Source organism: Cornus florida, unplaced genomic scaffold, assembly GCF_030987335.1.
Source record: "Cornus florida cultivar Cherokee Brave unplaced genomic scaffold, ASM3098733v1 CherokeeBrave_3.0.0_Hap2_Chr03, whole genome shotgun sequence".
Lineage (NCBI taxonomy): Eukaryota > Viridiplantae > Streptophyta > Magnoliopsida > Cornales > Cornaceae > Cornus > Cornus florida.
In genome coordinates this window covers 42402121-42407742 of record NW_026775573.1, presented here as the reverse complement: position 1 = coordinate 42407742, position 5622 = coordinate 42402121, and the positions used below count along the sequence as shown (strand labels likewise).

Below are 5622 nucleotides of genomic sequence, written 5' to 3'. Positions count from 1 at the left end.
TGCAACGCCGGAAAAATAAAGGGCGAGTCTCAAACAGCGCCGGAATTTAAGCCCATCTGGAATCGCTGGAAAGAGCCGCCGCGATCGCCGGAGATAACAACCCAGATCCGACGCCGGAAAAACGAACAATTGCAAGGGCGAGTCTCAAACCGCAATTACCGGCGAGGAAAGCGACCCAAGAAACGGCGCTTGAAAAGAAACAGCCGCCACGATTGCCGTTGAAAAGAACAAGAGAACAACGGGAGATTGTGAGTTCGTGTTACACCGTGAACACCAGGAAGAAATCTAGAGTGAACGCCATGAAGAGATTCGTGGGGAAGAGAAGAGTGAGGAAGAACGGATGAAAAGATTGTGAGGGACGAAATTCAGAGGGAGAAGAAGAATGATTTAGTTGGTTTTGAAAGGCTGAGGGGCGCTCGATCCCTTTTACTGAGGGATCGATAAGTTTAGACCAAAAAAATTGCTCCTCCTGTGTTACGAGGAAGTGGAAACATAAGTTTAAAGGGATCGATCCACATGGGTAGGGGATCAATCCACTTGGGCATAGGATTGATCAATTCCCTTACGAAGATCGATCCTTTTTTTTTTTTTTTTTTTGTAAAATATATATACACTAAAATACAAATAAATAAAATAAATAACTAAAAAGAATATTTACACTAAAATAAAAATAATTAGCAATAAAATTGAAATACAATCACTTACCAACCTATACTAATTAGTACTATTTTTTTCACTTTTTTTTAATAAAACACCAACCTACACTATCCATTGCAAATTTTTTTTTTTTTATTTTGAATTTTCTGAAAGCAGAATTGTACAAAAAATAAAATAAAGTAAAAGAAGAAAATAAAATAAAATTTTATTTAGACGAAGATGTAAGAAATAAAATAAAGAGAAATGAGGGAGAAGTAAAGTCGGGAAACTCTACGAAAAACTAGTGTTTAACGTCACTAGAAAGACGTTGGGGCGACTCACTAGTTGAAAGAATCAAAAACTGGATATGAGACATCCTCATTGATCCGTTTATCTATTTTCCCCAATGGATGTTCTCTCACAACAATGAATACATCTCCTAAAAGAATGATTTGGAAAGAAATGATGGAAGATGCAATTTGTTCCCTTTCATCCACGGTCTTAAAGATAAAGTCCATCATGATCGGCCTTGCACTTGGCAAGGTGATGTCTTTCAAAGACTCGGTTGGATTATTAGGAAACTCAATCTCTTCATCTTTTTTGTCAACTTCCATACTGATCACTTTCTCCTCCTTCACTAAGGTCGCCTCAATGACTTCATGCTCAATATTACAAGGAATGTCCTCATAAATTGGATTGGCCATTGGTGAACCTACAACTTCTTCCTCTTTTTGATAAGAAAGAGTACTTACGATTGGAGGAAGAGGTTCTTTTGAGTTTTTCCATGGCGAGAAGTTTAAGATGGCCACGGAGTCCATTAGAGAATTAACTTCATATATGGAGCTTTCAATGTCAAATGCGTCCATATTGAAGTGAGAGAGGCATGCCTCAAGAGGATCTTCAGAAGGAATGGAAAGATTCGAAGGAATGGCGTCTTCAATAATTTCATCCAAGACATTCACCATGAAACACTCGCCTTCATCGATAGGATGTTGGCTCGTGTTGAACACATTAAGCTTAACCATCATATTGCCAAAAGAGGTGTCCATAATGCCGAACCTACAATTGATTGTCGCATTAGCGGTGGCAAGGAATGGTCTTCCTAAGATGATGGGAATGTAAGTGATAGGATTAGGAACTTGCTCAGTGTCAAGCACAACAAAATCAACCGAGAAATAGAATTTGTCAACTTTGATTAGGATGTCCTCAACAATTCCCCTTGGTTGTTTTGTAGACCTATCGGCGAGTTGAATAACTACCGAAGTTGGCTTAAGGTTTCCCAAACCTAATTGAAGATACACGGAGTAAGGAATAACGTTAACACTAGCCCCTAAGTCAAGAAGAGCCCTTTTGACCTCATAGTTCCCTATGGTACAAGAGATGGTTGGCGCGCCGGGGTCTTTGAACTTAGGTGGGGTGTTAAGCTTAATGATAGAGCTCACTTGCTCCGTGAGAAGCACTTTCTTTGGGCTTGGTCCCTTGTTCTTCCTCTTTTGAGTACACAAGTCCTTCAAGAACTTGGCATATGGTGGAATTTGGCGAATAGCATCAAGAAGAAGAAGGTTGATTTTAACTTGTTTAAAAACTTCCATCATGTCATGGATTTTTCCTTCTTGCCTCGAAAATGGAGTAGAGTTTAAAGCTTGAGGAAATGGAGCTTTTGGCTCAAAAGGCTTCTCTACATGGGAAGAAGATGATGATGATGGAATTAGCTCCTCAATGTGACCACTTGCCTCTAGTGAAGTAGGGATGGAATTGGGAATGGTAAATGAGCTAACACTTGGTTGCATCGGAACACTAACTTCACTAGGTCTCTCAACTTTGTTATCAATTTTTCTCCCACTTCTCAAAGTGGAAATGGAGTATGCCTTTTGGTTAAGTTTGGGTTGAATAGGCCCTTTCCCTTTCATTGTTTGAACCATTTGCCCAATTTGGGCTTCAAGTTTTGCAATTGATTGAGAATGCGAATGAAACACTTGATTTTCCTTTCGAAGATCACCCAAAGCTTCTAAAACCTTATCCTCAAAAGTGGGATTTCTAGGAGGCTCTTGAGGTGGATGAGAAAAAGATTGATGATTTGAAGAATGAGAATTGGAGAATTGATTCACATATGGAAGAGGATAAGATGGAGAATGGTATGCTTGAGAGTTTGCATTTCGGAGGTGGGGAGGTACATACTTTTCTTGAGAATTTTTATGAAGAGGAGGAATGATACCTCCTCCTTGATTTCTCCAAGAGAAGTGAGGATCACTCCATTTGGAATTGTAGGAGTTAAAATTTGAATTACTTCCCGGATGAATGAAAATAGCATTGACTTGTTCTTGATACTTACTCGGAAAAACTTGTCCAATAGGATAATTGAAAGTATTGTGAGTATAACTAGAGCAAGTCATGCACATCACACCTTGAGAATGGAAAGAGTTGGATGATTGAATTGCCGGGTTTTGGCTCGAAAGAAATTTATCAAACCTTTGAGTAAGATTTTTGACTTCGGCGGCAATTTCCATGGAAGTCTCCACTTGAGAAAGACTGGAGGTTTTCTTCCCTCCTTCATTCAAATTTTGGCTAAATCGGAACAATGAAGAACGATGCATTGAAATTTCGCTTATGCGATCAAAAAGATGCCACACATCGTCTTCATTTTTATCCAAATAGGCTCCTCCACATAAAGCATCAACCATACCTTTTTTGGTATCGGATAGGCTTTCATAGAAGCAGCGAACTAATTGCCACTTAGGAATGTCGTGATGTGGACACTTCCGTAGCAAATCGTTCAAACACTCCCATGCTTCATGTAAAGGTTCTCCCTCATTTTGGGAGAATTCACGGATAGAAGTTCTCATAGCATCGGTTCTACTTAGGGGGTAAATTTTTTTTAGGAATTCATATTGTAATTGAGCCCAAGATGTGATTGAATTTGCCCTCAAGTTATTGAACCAATATTTAGCCTTTTCCCGAAGAGTGAAAGGGAAAAGCTTCATTTTTAAGACTTCTTCCGGAAGGTCCATAATTTTTACGGTTGAACAAACTTCCAAAAACTCATCCAAATGTTTATGTGGTTTTTCATTGCTCACCCCAAAGAAAATGGGGCACATTTGGATGGTTGCGGGCTTGATTTCATAATGAGTCGCCCGAAAGTTTGGCAACCTGATGCATGTTGGTGCATTATATTCATTTGGAGTGTAGTGATCCCGAAGAGATAATTTAGGATTTGGGGGATAAACTACATGATCTTGAGGATGGATTTGTATTATTGGAGGTTGTTGCATTTGATTGGGTTGTGGAAACACATTAAGATGTGAAGTTCTCAAGGGTGGATGCACACCTTGAGGTGGATGCCCATTAAGAGGGTGATACTCGCCTAGATTCTCCATATGCCCTAGATTTTAGAATTGGTTTTCCATTAAATGTGGGATAATCAAGAATGGGAAGAATTTTCCTAGAAACAACAAACCACAACAACAATCAACAACAATTCACCACCTCCACGTACGATGTTCCCATACTCCCATGTTATATCAATGCACAAAATTAAATTGCCTCCACACGGGCTGATGCTTTCTATCAAGAAAGTAATAGCCTCATTTTGGGCTTATGCTTGGACAAGAATTTAAACAATGTGATAGCCTCGACAAGGGCTATCTCGCAAGCATGTAGAGAATTGAACAATTATAGTAAAAGAAATTCAAGGAAGCTCACGAAAGTCTGTAGCAACAACGTCACAATGGTGCCAAGATCCAATGCTTACTCCTCTTCTTTTCAAGTACCTAATTGAACAAGAGGGATTTGTAAGAAAATAGTAATTTAAAGAAAACAATCAAATTAACCCTGATGCCTAATTCAATTCCAACTAAACTGTCAATCCTCGACAACGGCGCCAAAATTATGATGTGACCCGAGCGTGTGCACAAAATAATGCACAACACTTTGGTTTTGGAAATGGTATCAAGCGGGCATCATAGTTTACATTTATAAACCGCTAGACACTTATACTATGTAGTATGAAGTGAGAAGGGATCGAACCCAAGGGATTGAACACGTGTTGGGATTAAACTTGATTTTAGTGCGAATGAGATTGCACAAGAGAGAGAGAGAAAGAGAGAGAGAGCAAAAGATTTTTGGTGAAGTAATTAAACTAGAGTTAAATCGAAAGCATGGAAATAGAAATGACAATGCAAGTAAATTAAATTAAATTAAACTAAGAATTAAAGAGATATGAAGAGAGTCTTAGGGTTAGGATTCACCACTAAGCTCATGCAATTAACCATATGTTTTCAATTAATGGGGAATTCATTAGTGTAATTATAGATGTGGTCACATTATCATCACAAATCACAATCGTAAGCATAGATTATCAACATCAAGAATGAATTGTTTACCTAATGACAATTAAACTAAAGTGTAGAACCCATTCAAGACTACGTCATAACCCACCATACACATTCACAAATGTATTCGATAAAAGCACACATCAAACAAGAGGATAATACTAATTGTAATTAGAAGTATGGATTAACATAATCAAGCACAAATTGCCTACTTTACTACAATTACCTAATGACAATAAGCTAATTTGTAGAACAACCCATCAAGATTAAGCCTTTATCCATCAAATTAATTTACAATTGTATCAACTAAGTCTCATGCTATGGCCATCACTAAACACAACTAAAAGAAGTATCTAGTGTAGAGTATAATTCTAAATCAATCACACATAGACATGTAATTTTCATATAGAATCAATGGAAGAATTAATTTTCAAACATCTAATGAAGAATAAAATCCCTAATTAATCATATATAGACATACAATCAACTTGGAGATTTCAATGGAAGAATTAATCAATACAAGCCCTAATTTGTCAAATCAAGCATGTATATATAGATAAATCACAAGGCCAAATATTTAATTACAACTTAATAATTCCCCAAGAAAAGAAAAACAAAGGTTTAGGTTACATGAACTTAGGGCTCATCCAAGCCCTAA

The 5622-nt window shown here is 37.7% G+C and overlaps 1 non-coding gene across 1 annotated transcript; it reads left to right on the top strand.

Annotated features, from left to right (window-relative positions):
• Positions 1-3375: 3375 nt before the first annotated feature.
• On the top strand, positions 3376-3484 carry LOC132302079 (small nucleolar RNA R71). Its single transcript, XR_009480724.1, has one exon. It is a non-coding gene; the product is annotated as a small nucleolar RNA R71 (small nucleolar RNA).
• Positions 3485-5622: the final 2138 nt, after the last annotated feature.